Source organism: Callorhinus ursinus, unplaced genomic scaffold (genome assembly GCF_003265705.2).
Source record: "Callorhinus ursinus isolate GAN/ISIS: 27379988/994484 unplaced genomic scaffold, GSC_fseal_2.0 scaffold14, whole genome shotgun sequence".
NCBI lineage: Eukaryota > Metazoa > Chordata > Mammalia > Carnivora > Otariidae > Callorhinus > Callorhinus ursinus.
Genome location: NW_027397076.1, coordinates 20,013,416 through 20,030,369, shown reverse-complemented (window position 1 = coordinate 20,030,369; position 16,954 = coordinate 20,013,416). Strand labels below are relative to the sequence as shown.

At 36.6% G+C, this 16,954-nt stretch overlaps 1 pseudogene; it reads left to right on the top strand.

The window, feature by feature from the left end:
* Positions 1 to 15,931: 15,931 nt before the first annotated feature.
* Positions 15,932 to 16,701, top strand: LOC112831173 (small ribosomal subunit protein eS6-like; annotated as a pseudogene).
* The last annotated feature ends 253 nt before the right edge of the window (positions 16,702 to 16,954 follow it).

Here is a 16,954-nt window from a genome sequence, read left to right as displayed (position 1 = left end):
GCAGAGCAAACAGTGGAAATGAATAACACAACCAAAAAAATAGATTGGGAGAGAAGTCATCAATAACTAGAAATTTCAACATATTTCTAGAAGATGTAAATCAGATGGAAATGTTCTAGTAAACAAAACAAAGTGAAAGAGGCAGCCATCTAGAATATGCAAATAATCAGCAGTGGATGAGGTAGCCCATTCCTGGAGCTTAATTATGGACAGACATTAGCCTCAGGGTGGACACGTACAGAGGATAAAAGGTAAAGGTACGGAAATTAACTGAAGGTCTTTTTGTTAATTACTGAGTCAATTGTCCTCATATCTACATTCTCATGCGTAGCATCAATCAGAAACTGTTAAATTGGCCAAAATTAATTTTTCTCCAAATAAATAGAACTATCTATGTGACAGTAAATTAGAGGAACTCACATGACTGTTAATACCCAGTGCATATCTTTCATTGGATTGTTATTGGGAGACAACCAACTTTTAGTACATTGAGTGAAAATGACTATACTGTTTTTTAGCTCCTCTCATAGAGAGTAGAATCTCTTTTCCCATCTCTTGAATCTGGACTTCTTGTGACCTATTTTGACCAAAACAACATGGCAAAAGTGACATTGTACAAGTTCTTGAAATTCCTGTGTTCCTCATTGTGGAATCCTCCGGCACCTGGTGCAGAAGACCCCCTGGAAGACTACATGAAGAGAGGAGCTCAGGCTTCCCAACTTTCCAGCCTTGCCAGCTGAGTCTCAAAACTTGATACCATCCATCTCAGCTGAACTGCCAACCGAATGAATCCACCTGAGTGAGCCCAGTGAAATGAGCAGAAGAGTATGGGAAGTACTATGTGGTGGTGGTGGCCGTTAGCCCCTGAGTCTGGGGTGTTGTGTGTACTAAAAGGTTAACTGTAACACAACTCAAATGAGTCTCAGTGTCCTGCACACTTCGAATTGAGGTTTGCCGATAGGCATGTCCTGTCCACAAACTCACCACTCCTTCCCTTACGTCTTTTATTACTTGCTCAAATACCCCCTACTCAATGAGGTCTGTTCTATCCACTCTATTTTAAACTATAAGCCCAATCACAACCATCCTCTCACACTTCCTCTCCTACTTCATGAGAGACAGATTTCTATTTGTTTCATCCACTACTGTTTCCTCAGTGCTTTCAAACTGTACCTGTCACAGAGTGGACAATAAATATTAGTTAAGTAAATTTATGAATGGATTCATGGGATGTAAGTAGTAAAATATCAATTCGAAGCACATTCACCTTTTTTCCTCTTTTTTAAATTTTATTTTATGTTTTCATTTTTTAAATTTAAATTCAGTTAGTTAACACATGTATGATTGGTTTCAGTGGTACAAGTCTGTAATTCATCATTACTATATAACACCCAGTGCTCATTACATCACGTGCCCTTCTTAATGCCCATCACCCACTTACCCCACCCCCCCAACTCTCCTCCCCTCCAGCAACCCTCAGTTTTTTCCTAGGATTAAGAGTCTCTTATGGTTTGTCTCCCTCTCTGATTTCATTCTTGTTTTATTTTTTCCTCTCTTCCCCTATGATCCTCTGTTTTGTTTCTTAAATTCCACATTCACCTTTAAGTGAAACAGGGATCCTTACTTTGGACCTAAGAAGATGGAATTCAGTCCTTGCATCCCTATGAAGATCAACAAGGAATAAGATTTACTTTTTGAATATAATGTGAATGCTCTATACTGGTCTTTACATTTTTAATAAACCTATATATAAATTATAAAAAACAATTATAAAATGCAATGTTAGTAACCTCAACAACATAAAAAAAAGCCTCACTAATAGAAATTAGAAGATGGAGTGGGGAAGAAATAGGAGTGTAATAACTTTATCATGCACAATGGGAAAAGGAAAACAAAAGCATTGTCTAAAAGCAATGGAACGGGGGTGCCTGGGTAGGGCTCAGTCAGTTAAGCCTCTGACTCTTGATTTCGGCTCAGGTCATGATCTTATGGTTCATGAGATTGAGCCCCCGAGTTGTGTCGTCTGGCTCCATGCTCCGCGGGGAGTCTGCTTGAGTTTCTCTCTCTCCCTCTGCCCCACCCCCACCAGCTCAGGTGCACTCTTTCTCTCTCTCTCTCTCTCTAAAAGAAATAAATCTTAAAAAACAAAGGCAGTAGAACAAGAATTTGGGTATTTAATATAGTCTTAAATTACAGGAGTAACTTGTCAGAAAAGTAGAGATAATGACTATCAAACCCAGAAGGATAGCAAACACCAGGTTGGAGAAGAGCCAGATGCCTGAGTAAAGAGTAAATTTCCATATTTTCCAAAGTTAAGTTGATAAGTTGCTAATAATACAGTGTAAACATGTTGTTTAGATTTTCAAATGTATCCACCAGAAGAAGCAAAACAGAAATGATTAAAAGAGTTTATCTCTGGGGTATGGGCCTGGAAAAGGGAGAGGATATCTGCTGTTTTCCTTAGAAGCTCTATTGTAAAATTTAATTTTTTACCATATGCATAACTTCCTTATTTTTAAAAACAATAATAATAAAATGAAGAAAGGAAAATTAAGTATAAAACAAAATAATATAAAATGTTCATCATTAGGAAAATGAAATTCAATAGAGTAAGATATTTTTTATAGATCATAAATCTTCATAGTTAAAGTAAAATCAAGGAGAAACTCATCTATAAGCTACAAAAATTGTGTGATGCACAAGGAAGTTTGGGAAAATAAGAGAGACCGTGCCATTCAATATCTTGCTAATCTTTATGGTGCTCACAGATGTCAAAAGGCTAAGACAATGCAAGGTGTCCTGTAAGAGTTAGTGCTTTTGCTGACCTTTTTTACCATGACCTCTCTCTAACTCTGATCTTACAGTTCTTAAGTAATTTCAATTTGATTTTCTACAAACAGGAATTCAATCTCTGTGAAGATTATGAATTTATAGGCCAGGCAGCAATCAGATTAATTTATTTCTAACTTTGAAGTATAAAATGATTTTCTGGAATTTTAGAAAGTAATTTCTTCTACTGGGCCTTATGATGTTCATTTGTCTTATGAACTTTAGAAGAGTTGATCATATTCACCCTTCCCAAAGTTTTCTTTCTGACTTGGCGTTTAAACCGCCTCCTGAAACTCAGCAGAATTGTAAATTTATTGAGTGGTTTGACAGGTATTAAGAATCTTCTTAAAATCACAGCAGTTTTGTTGAAATGAATAGGAAACAAGAAAGGAATAGAAAGAAGGAAAAGTAGCAAAATTGTATTATCTCTAGTCAAGATACGTGATTTAAAACTAAGAAAATCACAAAATGGATGTACCACTAAAGGCAGTGTAATATTCTGGATTGAATCCTGGAACAAAAAAAAAAGGAAATGAGTGGAAAAATGGTAAAATCCTAATAAAGTAATATTAGTTAATGGTAATGTACCGAAGTTGACTTCATAGTCTTGACAAATGTACTGTTTATATAAAATGTTAATGTTGGGGGGGGTGGGGGAGTAGGCAGAGTCTGCAGAAACTGCCTGTACTATCATTGTCAGTACCAGGGATGGGAAGAGTGGGTCAGGAATTAAGTAATATTGTGACTTTGTAAAGAACATTTTTGACACAAGGGCAAAATGATTAACCTGTCAGATCCAGTAGAAGCAAGGAACATAGAATGTCTTTACTTGGCCTGGCACTTACATCTGCCCCACTGTCTCGATCCATTCAGGTTGCTGTAACAGAATACCATAGTCTGGGTGGCTTATAACAGAAATCTATTTTTCACAGTTCTGGAGGCTGAAAAATCTAAGATTAAGGCACCTACAGATTGGGTTCTGGTGAAAACCAGCTTCCTCAGTGATGCCCATCTTCTCACAGGGAGGAAGGGATGAGGGAGCTCTCTGGGGCCTTTTTTTATAAGGGCACTAATCCCATCCATGAGGGCTCCACCCTCATGACCTAATCACCTCCCAAGAGCCCACCTCCAAATACCATCACATTGAGAATTAGGTTTCAACATATGAATTTGCAGAGGATACATTCAGTCTATAGCACCCACTTAATATATACAGTAAAAACTCAGAAAAACAAAAGCTCTTATGTAGAAACATTCATTTATTTTCCCATAGATGATAAGCTTTTTAAAGCTGCAGGTTTTATTCACAACAATATCCCTGGTATTGAGAACACAGTAGGCATTCAGTTAATATTTGATAAATAGAGAATAAATAATTTCTCATTAAATATCACCTTTGTGTTTGTGGCATATTAAAGTTGTAGCATATCACAATTACTTAGAATAAATTGACTAAATGGATTAGACCGGTTTTGATTCATACAATCATACCATGGAGAGAGAGTTATGCATTATAATTTTATTATATATAATTGTATTATAATTGTTATAGATAATTAATAATATCGGTAAGACTACATGCAGAAAAATATTTTTCTGTTTTCTTCAATTGTTGCTTCCCCTGTGGAAAGTCGGTAGCAAAAAGAGTCTATGTAGCTTTAAAAAAAAAAATTCTCCCTATGATAGTAAAGAAATATTAATAGCTTTTAAATATAAAAGAATTCAACTTTGTACCATACTAATAATTTATTACTCTAGACTGAATATTAACACATCTCTGAAAAGTAACTGTACATGTCATTACCAAAGATATGTCTATAATTTGATCACCTTTCTTGAGAAAGCTGACTAGATTCTGGAAAATCATTTCTCCATTAAGGTTAGCTATTCATACACTTAAAACTACAGTATTTAAGTTAATATATCTATTTAGAAAAATAATAGAAAATATCTAATTTTGTAACCATTAGAACACTTTAATTTTTAACAGTGGAATTTATTTCAGTGAGATAGAGATTATTAAATGTTTTAATGGAGTCATTCATTTGAAAGAAGAGACTTTCATCTTACAATTGATTTTCCAGTTAATAAAATGTTAATTAATAAAATGTTCATATCTTTTTCATGTAATTAATAATGTAAGTGGAATCCACAAAGCTTGATGTCTAATGCATTTCGTTTTGCATGGCTTAGTTTCTGTTTGCACCAGGAATGTATAGTTACTTTCTGATTCTGAATGTATAGTTCCACGTAATTCAAGGAACACACTGTTCACTGGAGAGTGAGGGGGTCTCTATGGTTCTTATTTTCTTGACTTAAAGCAAGTCATCTGTTACAATATTTATGTTCACTCTTTACCTTATCTATTGCTGTCTTTGTAAGTGATAGTACAAACTATTTGAAAGAAAATGTTGCTACTACCTGGTACTTCCAAAGTTTGAAAACAAAAAAATAACTGGCACATAAAGGTTTTTTTTTTTTAAAGATTTTATTTATTTGAGACAGAGAATGAGAGAGAGAGAGAGAGAGAGCACATGAGAGAGGGGAGGGGCAGAGGGAGAAGCAGACTCCCTGCCGAGCAGGGAGCCCGATGCGGGACTCGATCCCAGGACTCCAGGATCATGACCTGAGCCGAAGGCAGTTGCTTAACCAACTGAGCCACCCAGGCATCATAAAGGTTTTTGATAAATATTTTATGAATATCTCTTTGTAAGTCTTTCTCCTGAGTAGAATAGTATCCTTTCTTCTAGTATAAATTCTACGTTTAGTGAAATGCTCTTAGGTCACCTTTTAAGTGTTCAATTTTTACAAAATAGGTAATTCTGATAGTCCACATGTACACCCACTATAAATAATAATGTCATTCCTAGTCTTTCCTAAATGTACTAAATGAATGAAGCTCTGCTCTTAATCACTGAATGGCATAATCGTATCATATACACTTTATGATCCAAAAGTTAAAGAACACATCAGGGTACCTCATATTTTCAGGAATCTGCAAATATATAATGTGGAACCTAAAAAGAGGTATAGATTTCACTGGAGAAAAATAAGTGAATATAGATTGCCTAGGGAGTTTAAATGACTTCAGCATTGATAAAAGGCAATAAGCATAATTCAAATACTTGATCCCTATTTAATCCTACAAATCAAAGCTCTTTCAGATAAGAAAATAAAGTATGAATATTGAATGCCAAAGAACTTCCAAAGAGTCTTAGGGGAAAAGTAATGGAGAAAATGCTAAAAGTGTAGACTGTATATTAGTCTCCTATTTGCCATAACAAATTACCACAAATTGGGTAGCTTAAAAAACAGAAATTTATTCTCTCAGAGTTCTGGGAGCTGAAAGTCCAAAGTCAGTGTGTCATTAGGTCTTGTTGCCTCTTGAAGCTATTGAGAAAAACCCTTTCTTGCCTCTTCCTGGTTTCTGGTGGTTGCCAGTAATCTTTGGCAGCATCTCTCCAATGTCTTCATTATGGCCTTTTCTCCCTGAGTATATCTGTGCTTGTTTCTCTCTTTCATTGTATTTTTTTTTTCTTATAAGGACATCAGTGATTGGATTTATTCCAGTATGATTTCATCTTACATCTTTTCAAAAAAATTTTAACTCTAGTATAGTTAACGTACAGTGTTATATTAGTTTCAAGTGTACCATGGAGTGATTCAGCAATTCTGTACATTACTCAGTGCTCGTCATAAGTGTACTCTTAATCCACTTTATCTATTTTACCCATTCCCCTTAACTACCTTTCCCCCTAGTAATCATCAGTTTGTTCTCTATAGTTAAGAGTGTTTCTTGGTTTGTTTCTTGTTTTCTTTGTTTTGTTTCTTAAATTCCACATATGAGTGAAATCATATGGTATTTGTCTTTCTCTGACTTATCTTGCTTAGCAGTGATATAACCTCTAGATCTATCCATGTGTTGCAAATGGAAAGATTTCATTCTTTTTTATGGCTAATATTCCATTGTATGTATGTACCAAATCTTCTTTATCCATTCATCCACCTATCAATTAACACTTGTGTTGCTTCTGTAAATTGGCTATTATAAAGAATGCTGCAATAAACATAGGGGTGCATATATCCTTTTGAATTAGTGTTTTTGTATTCTTTGGGTAAATACCCAGTAGTGGAATTACTGGATCATATGGTAAATCTATTTTTAACTTTTTGAGGAACCTCTATACTGTTTTCCACAGTGGCTGCATCAGTTTACATTCCTACCAACAATGCACAAGGGTTCCTTTTTTCCAAATCCTTGCCAACACTTGTTGTTTCTTATGTTTTTGATTTTAGGCATTCTGATAGGTATAAGATGATATCTCATTGTGGTTTAGATTTCCATTTCCCTAATGATGAGTGATGTTGAACATCTTTTTATGTGTCTGTTGGCCATCTGTGTATCTTCTTCAGAAAAATATCTGTTCATGTCTTCTGCCCATTTCTAAATTGGATTATTTGGTTTTTTTTTTTTTGGTTGTTGAGTGGTATAAGTTCCTTATACATTTTAAATACTAACCCTTTATCAAATATGGTATTTGCAAAAATCTTTTCCCATCTAGTAGGTTGTCTAAAATGTCCATACATCCCAAAACAATCTACAGATTTAATGCAATCCCTATCAAAATACCAACAGCATTTGTCACAGAACTAAGACAAACAATCCTAGAATTCATAGCCAAGTAATCTGAATTGCCAAAGCAATCTCAAAAAGAAAAAAGAAAACTAGAGGTATTATGATCCCAGATTTCAAGATATACTACAAAGCTATAGTAAACAAAACAGTATATAACTGGAACAAAAACAGACACAGAGATCAATGGAACAGAATAAAGACCCCAGAAATAAACCCATGCTTATATGGTCAATTAATCTTTAACAAAGGAGGAAAGAATATGCAATGGGAAAAAGAGTCTCTTCAACAAATGGTGCTAGGACAACTGGACAGCTACATGCAAAAGAATAAAACTGGACCACTTTCTTACACCATACACAAAAATAAACTCAAAACAGATTAAGGACCTAAATGTGAGACCTGAAACCATAAAAATCTTAGAAGAGAGAACAGGCAGTAATTTCTCTGACATCGGCCATAGCAACATTTTTCTAGAATGTCTCCTGAGTCAAGGGAAAACAAACACAAAAGTAAACTGTTAGAACTACATCAAAATGAAAAGCTTAACATATTTTAATTTCATCCATAAAGTTCGTATTTCCAAATGAGATCACATTCACAGGTACTGAGAGTTACAACTTGAACATATCTTTTGGAAGGATACAATTCACCCATTACAGGCACTGACATAGTAGAGCTTTCTCTTGAGAAAAATGTATAACAAATAGAAATAGACTTAGGAATGAACCAGTCTGTTAGGAATGCTCTTCAGATAGATAACTCAAGGTGGGATTCAAGAAAGGAATTGCAAATATTTGTTAAGCTAGGGATCTCCACAGGGCACAATTCCAGTAATACCACTAGTAGAGGCTACAATATGAATGGTGCCCCTGGAGCTGTACCCTGCAGCTTATGCCTCAATTTCAAATCTTTTACAGAAGGCAGGAAAATAAATTAAGGAATAAATCAAGTCCATTATAATAAGGTAATAATGAAGAGTGTTGGACACTGGAGAAAACTTGAGTGCCCTATCTAAGGGGTCAGTATTATTCATCTCCATCCTACTATTACCATGCAGGAACATAGATCGAGTGCTACTAGGTGATCCATTGTTTAAAAGAGAAATATAAGTAGATGGATGGGGAGATGTGTGGAATAGGTGAAGAGGATTAAGAGTACACTTACGGTGATGAGCACTGAGTAAGGTGTAGGATTGTTGAACTGTTATATGGCCTACCTAAAACTAATACAACACTGTGTTAATTATACTTGAATAAGAAAAAGGGAAATATAAAATGTGATTTTAATATAAAATCTCCCAATATTTAAATAATGAAATGCAAATTTTAAAATGTTTAAATATCTGCTTAACCTGTTAAGATGTTTAAATGGCAGATAGTGAGTCACCAATTTGCAATCTGATTTGGGCTCGCCTGATTCAAGTGCAACTCTCACATTATACGAAGTGGTTTCTTATACTAAGACTTCTGACCTTAAAAGGGAAAAATTGTGAAGACTTTAACCCGAATGATGTCATAAACTACATACCTTCAACTAAGCATAAGTATACACTAGTGACTTGCTTTTCATTTTACCGTGAAAAAGAAAGTAATCAGTAGAGAATCCCTATAGTACTTACAACAAAACTGCCAACATCTGTCTTTATTTCCCTGTTTCCTCTGTTTTCCCTCCTCTGTTACAGTGGATGAACAATTCATGTTTCTCTCTAAGGCCAAGTGCTCCACTTGTGTCATCAATCATGTCCCCTCCTACTGCTTAAGGGCAGTGATCTCTGTCTCTCCCTCTCCCTCTCTTCTCTCACTGCACTGTTCTCACTCTTTCTCTCTCACTTGAACACACTTCATAAGGGTTTTATGCCCAAATCACTGAAAATGCTAATATCCAAGATCAGCAATGAACTCTACTTTGCCAAGCTTTATCAATTCTCAGACCTCATTCTATTTAATCTATCAACACATGTGACATGGTTCATCACTCTCTCTCTTTTTTTAAAGATTTTTTTTTTTTAAATTTTAGAGAGGTGGGGGATGTGGGAGGAAGAACAGAGGGAGAAAGACAAGCCGACTCCATGCTGAGCACAGAGCCCAATGCAGGGCTCCATCCCACGACCCTGAGGTCATGACCTGAGCTGAAATCCAGAGTTGGCTGCTTGACCAACTGAGCCACTACCCAGGCACCCTTCCTTCATCACTCTCTTTTTAAACATATTTTCACTTGACTTTTTTTTTATTAAGCTTTTAAAATTTGAATTCTAGTATAGTTAACATACAGTGTTATATTAGTTTCAGACATACAATATAGGGGGGATTCAACAATTCTATACATTACTCAGTGCTCATCATAAGTGTACTCTTTAATCCCCAGTGCCTATTTCACCCATCCCCCCCCAACTGCCCTCTGATAACCATCAGTTTGTTCTCTATTGTTAAGAGTCTATTTCTTGGTTTGTCTTTTTCCCTCCTTTGCTTGTTTGTTTTGTTTTCATAAATCCCACATATGAGTGAAATCATATGGTATTTATCTTTGACTGACTTATTTCACTCAGCATTATACTCTCTAGCTCCATCCATCTTGTTGCAAATGGCAAGATTTCATTCTTTTTTATGGCTGAATAATATTTAATTATATATATAATTATATATATATCTATATATCAGAGACTAGATGAGAATCAGAGCAGGTACATCTTGCTCTGTCATTCCTCTATCTATTGTCTACCTCTCTAGCTCCTCCTCTGTTCTGCTGACAGATAGATGATAGATAGATAGATAGATAGATAGATAGATAGATAGATAGATAGATCTATCCATGTCTTTAATCCCCAGTGATATATGTATCACATTTTCTTTATCCACTCATCAATCAATGACACTTATGCTGTTTCCATAGTTTGACTATTGTAAATAATGCTGCAATAATCATAGGGGTGCATATATCATTTTGAATTGTGTTTATGTGTTTTTTAGGTAAATACCCAGTAGTGCAATTACTGGATCATAAGGTAGTTCTATTTTTAACTTTCTGAGGAACCTCCATACTGTTTTCCACAGTAGCTGTACCAGTTTGCATTCCCACCAACAGTACATGAGGGTTCCTTTTTCTCCACATCCTCACCAACAATTGTTTCATGTCATTTGACTTCTACAATACCACACTCTTGGTTATTTTCCTACCTCTTAGTCCATTTTGGCAGTTTCTTCTTTTCATGCCACCAGAATGATCAGGGATATGAAAATAAATGTTCAGCCACATCTTTGACTTGCCTAGGGCCCAGAAGTCCCATGGGTGAGAAACTTGAACACAGCTTATAAATGAGGTATAGGTAGGTCGACACCTATCCAATGGACTGGGGACCCCAGTGGAAGCTGATTTGGAAGGAGAGAAAAAAGCGGAGCTTGGGGGGAAAAAAAGTACCAGAAGGAAGAAGTCTGGCAATATAGGTGAAACTATGCAGCAAGGAATGGAAAGCCAAGGAAAAGTGATTCCATATCCAATATGAGGTACTACCTACCTATGACCTGATTCAGCACCCTCCCATAACCCTCCCTCTAAGCTACAACCCCAATAAGGAAGAAGAGAGCTGTAACGAAGGATAAAAGTGTAACTAAAAGTTCAGTTGTTCTCCAATGGGGAAACCCTCTAAAATAAAGGGAGCAAGCCTCAAGAAGCAGAAGGAGCTTTCTTGCCAAAAGGCCATTGATGTCAGGGATTTGGAGGAGGTCGGTAACACCAAAGTAGCAATACAGGCAGCCACCATAGGAGAGAAGGCCACAGCTGTCAGCAGAACAGAGGAGGAGCTAGAGAGGTAGACAATGGATGGAGGAATGACAGAGCAAGACGTACCAGCTCTGATTCTCATGGATCACTTTATCTGAGGACTCCTAAGGGAAGAGTTGGGGAGAAAAATGTGAGATAGAGCCTGGGCTTCCTGTTTGCTTTTCTGTAAGTCTGAAATTGTCAAAATGTTTTTAAAAATCCAAACAAAATCCCCATAGTACATTTGATTTTTAACCTCTTAAAATTTTTTAATTTAAATTCCAGTTAGTTAACATGCAATGTAATACTAGTTTCAATATAGTGTAATATTGGTGTACCCGGTGCTCATCAATAGTGCCCTCCTTAATGCCTGTCACCTATTTCACCCATTCCCCCCACCCAACTCCATCTGGTAACCATCAGTTATAGTTATAACTATATACATCTATAGTTAAGAGTCTGTTTCTTGGTTTGCCTTTCTGCCCCACTTTTTTTCCACCCTTAACTCATTTGTTTTGTTCCTTGAATTTGACATATGAGTGAAATCATATGGTATTTGTCTTTCTGTGACTTATTTTGCTTAGCATTACACACTCTAGCTCCATCCATGTCATTACAAATGGCAAGATATCTTTCTTTTTTATGTCTAAGTAATATTATATGTGTATATATATAGGCATACACATACCACATCTTCTTTATCCATTTATAAGTTGATAGACACTTGGGTTGTTTCCATAATTTGGCTATTATAGATAATGCTGCAATAAACATATGGGTGCATGTATCCCTTTGAATTCGTGTTTTTGTATTCTTTGGGTAAATACCTAGCAGTGCAGTTGTCGGATCATAGGGTAGTTCTATTTTTAACTTTTTAAGGAAACTCCATACTGTTTCTCCAGAGTGGCTGTACCAGTTTGCATTCCCACTAGCAGTTCAAGAGGGTTCCCCTTTCTCCACATCCTCACCAACACCTGTTGTTTCTTGTGTTATTGATTTTAGCCATTCTGACAGGTATGAAGTAACATCTCATTGTGGTTTTGATTTGTATTACCCTGATGTTAAGCATCTTTTCATGTGTCTGTTGGTCATCTGTATGTCTTCTTTGGAAAGACATGTGTATTCATGCCTTCTGCCCATTTTTTAGTTGTATTATTTATTTTTGAGGTGTTGAGTTTTATAAGTTCTTAATATATTTTGGATACTAACCCTTTATCACATATGTCATTTGCAAATATCTTTTCCCACTCCATAGGTTACCTTTTAGTTCTGTTGATTGTTTCCTTCACTGTGCAGAAGACTTTCATTTAGAACAATGATAATAAAGATTCTCCCTCCATGTTTGATATTTGAACACTGGAATATTTCAGGCCCACACTTACCCCTTCTCCTCTTGCACTCCATCTAGGCAAGCCAATAAAAATGCCCAAGTCCTCCTTTTCTTTTTCTTTTTCTTTTAAAGATTTTATTAATTTATTTGACACAGAGAGAGATAGCGAGAGGAGGAACACAAACAGGGGGAATGGGAGAGGGAGAAGCAGGCTCCCTGCCAAGCAGGGAGCCTGATGCGGGACTCAATCCCAGGACCCTGGGATCATGATCTGAGCCAAAGGCAGACGCTTAATGACTGAGCCACCCAGGTGCCCCTAAGTCCTCCTTTTCTTGGTGTCAGTCCTATGTTCAAACCACACAGACTCAGAGCCATGCACAGGAACCCTCACCACAGCACCACCTCCTAACCACAATAAAACCCAAAGCCATCATCCATCCCTTTGCTAAAGCCATTCCATATTTTCCAGGTTAGCTTGAGTGCCTCCCTTATTTTACCCAAATAGTCTCATTAAGTGTGTTATAAATGTTTTCATACTCTTTCAGTGCATGTGTGGTGTCCTTAGTCTCCACATAAAATACAATTCTGGGTAGGGGGTACTGATCTCATACCCATTTTTTATGGGCAACCACAAACAACAGTATTATGATAGAGGGTAATAAAAAGCACTATAAAACATAATATCTAGAAAGAACAGGGAAATTACAAAGAAATTGAAAGAAAATAGAAAACGTTTGGCAGAAAGTGGAATATAATGGTCAATCTCTTATCATTTCTCAAGGATATTTTCTTACGCTGCACCTTACTTATTAGTATTACAGATAAACCTTTAGAAATGTTTCCAGTAAGCCATTATAAAGACAGAAGACATCTCTCAGAATTCACAGGATATTTTCACTCAGATGCCATCAGTGTTCATGATATATATTTTAAATATATAATGAAATGAACTCACTGCAAAGACATTTTATTGCCTTAAGAAGAATTTCCCTCTCATCTCCAGCATGTAATTATTTGTCCCAGAGCTATTTAACACAAAACTCTCTTATTTCTGAAAATGTTCACAGACTCCTTGCATGTGATCACAATCTATCTATGCCAACTGACAATTGTTACAGAAATCTTGCTGCCTCTATGGAGAAAAGAGTATGCCTGGTGAAAAAGCAAATCTGATTAAAGCCTTCTTGCCTAAGGGAAGAGAGAACTCCATTGACAAATCCTTAGGGATCATTGATTTTTAGGTGAAAAACAAGAAAACAAAGAGAAAAAATGAGAAGGCAAAAGAAAATTAAAGCCTGAAAACAGATGTTGAACATTGTTTGCATGTAGAAAATCTTTGTTTATGCTTAGAAAACCAACATCTTGAAGCTAAAATGTCACTGAATTTGGATGAATTCTTAGTTTCTCATAGACCCCAAATCCAGCATTCTGCTTGCCATGGGCTACATTCTGAATTATACTGACTGTTTTAAAGTTCTGACATGGTTTTGAACTTTAATTATTTAAATGTTAAAATAAGTGTCTGAATAAGTAGCAAGGTAAAATTCACTCTAACCTTTGCAACTGAATTCAGATTTGGTAAAATATCAATTCTAGGATAAAACAATTTTAAGAGTCATTTAACAATAGACCATTAGTTAAAAGCATCTTTAAGGTTATGGCAAGATATTATCCTAGGTTTGGATGATAGAAAGTAACAGAAATAATTTATCTTCCCCCCAATTTTCATTCTGCACAACTGGAGGATTCTAAGAACCAATGGGCTTGTGTATGGTGGTATTTCACTCACACTACAGCATGAAAGTTATTTTCAGTACCTTATTTTGGTCTTGGGCTCTCAAGTACTTTATATTTAATTACGATAATTTATACTAATATAATGTATCTCTTACACATGATGCATTTATTTATAAGAAATTACTTCCTAGATATTCCCAGAGAATAGCAAGGAGCAAATGCTTTACCAATGATGGGCAAGTGCCTAGCTCAATGTTTTAAAAACAGGAGTATGATAATAACACATAATAGATAATAGATAAAATGCTAAAAAGTTAAGAGTAAGATGGTGAATTAATTAAATGCAGCACTCCATTAACACTATTGAAAGACCAAGACATTTTATGGTACTTTGATAAATGAGGCTACTAGAACATCCTCTAGAAAGCTTCCCTCTGTATTTCTTTTTGTACTTGAAGAGGAATACATAAAGACTTCTGAGGATTAGACAGAAAGCTATTCTAGCCATCTCTTTCTTTTCCCTGGCTTAGTACATCACTCTCCATAGTATCAGCAAAACCAAATTATAGTTATGGAAATTAAGGAAGGACATACAAGATTTTACAAAGGACTAAGACTAAGAGACTTTCTGTCTATGGACAACCTCTGATGGGAGCAGAGCCTTGCTTATCATTTCCATCAGCCAGACATGACAAAGAAGAGGGAATGAAGAGGGAATGCTGGGAAAGATCAGCAATCCCTGTACGGACGAATGAAAGATGACTGGAAACTGCTGTGAAAGAGAGGAGAAGGCAAGGGGGTCAATGCTCAGAGACGAAGACCCTTTGCCCTTCTTTGCTCCCGCTTTTATTGGTTCTTCAGGATAATCACAAATCCTTATCACTGTTTCTCAAGCACGTGATGTGCGACAAGGGGTCTTACTGAAACTAGAAGGATCTGTTTATGGGAAAGATACGATATGCAGATTTGCTAATATGCATGTTCTATGAGTTCTGCTAAACATAGCCTAAGGGACAATGCATATACCGTCTCTTAGATCACAGGGCTGGTCTTTGGGCTAAGAAAGCTTCGGGAAGGCAACTCCTCACGGCATTCCTATGGCAGAGTGGTCACGCAGGCCTCAACATTCCAAAGGCCCACGCCCTTCTCAGAAACCTTCCATTGCCCTCAGCAGCCTCCATGTTACATTTTAGTAAGCCAGGTATTATGGCTGATTTCATGCTCTACATTAACCCCAACACGGGAAAATAGGAAATAACTACAAAAAAATATGTTTTTCTAAAGTAAAATTCTTCTTGCCTATACAGAGGTATTTCTGTTTTGTTTTGTTTTCCACTTCAACCACAGAAGCAAGATTCATAACCTTTTCTAGGATCCTAAAAGAGAAGAGCACATTAAGTAGAATGACAGCACAGTCTATAGGATAGGGTTGTAACACCCAAAAGAGATCAGTTTATAGCTATTACTGGCCATAAAGTTTGACTGGTGATACAGACATTTGTTGGTAGTCTCACCAGAAACCTTCCCTTATCATTCAAGGAAGTGAAGTAGACCCAGTAAAATGTATTCCAACCCTAGTTTCAGTTTTAAAAAATAAGCTTGCTCTTTTTCGTGGCAACTCAGAGGTGGTAGGCTGCTTCAAGATGAAGCTGAACATCTCTTTCCCAGCTATTGGCTGCCAGAAACTCATTGAAGTGGACGATGAATGCAAACTTCGTACCTTTTATGAGAAGTGTATGGCCACAGAAGTTGCTGCTGATGCTCTGGGTGAAGAATGGAAAGGTTATGTGGTCTGAGTCAGTGGTGGCAATGACAAACAAGGCTTCCCCAGGAAGCAGGGTGTCTTGACCCATGGTCGTGTCCGCCTATTGCTGAGTAAGGGGCATTCCTGCTATAGACCAAGGCGGACTGGAGAGAGAAAGCGCAAATCCGTTCGGGGTTGCATTGTGGATACCAATCTCAGTGTTCTCAATTTGGTCATTGTAAAAAAAAGGGGAGAAGTATATTCCTGGACTCACTGATAGTACTGTTCCTCGTCACCTGGGGCCCAAAAGAGCCAGCAGAATCTACAAACTTTTCAATCTCTCTAAAGAAGATGATGTCCACCAGTATGTTGTGAGAAAGCCCCTAAACAAAGAAGGTGAGAAACCTAGAACCAAAGCGCCTAAGATTCAGCGTCTTGTTACTCCACGTGTCCTCCAGCACAAACATTGGTGTATTGCTTTGAAGAAGCAGTGCACTAAGAAAAATAAGGAAGAGGCTGCAGAATATGCTAAACTTTTGGCCAAGAGAATAAAGGAGGCCAAAGAAAAACGCCAGGAACAGATTGCCAAGAGACGGAGGCTGTCCTCTCTGAGAGCTTCTACCTCTAAGTCTGAGTCCAGTCAAAAATGAGATTTTCTGAGTGACAAATAAATAAGATCAGACATCAGATAAATAAATAAATAAATAAATAAATAAATAAATAAATAAATAAATAAAAAACAAGCTCATTTTCTTCTACTGGGCAAAGGTTTTAGCTCAGGAGTAGGCATGTGATCAAATCTGGTATATAAAGGAGTCATTCTCTTCAGCTCTATTCCAGGAGTTTTGGATCCAAACCTGTCTCTTGCCTGCAGGACATAAAAAAAAAAAAAAAAAAAAAAAAAAGGATGTCCACAGTTCTG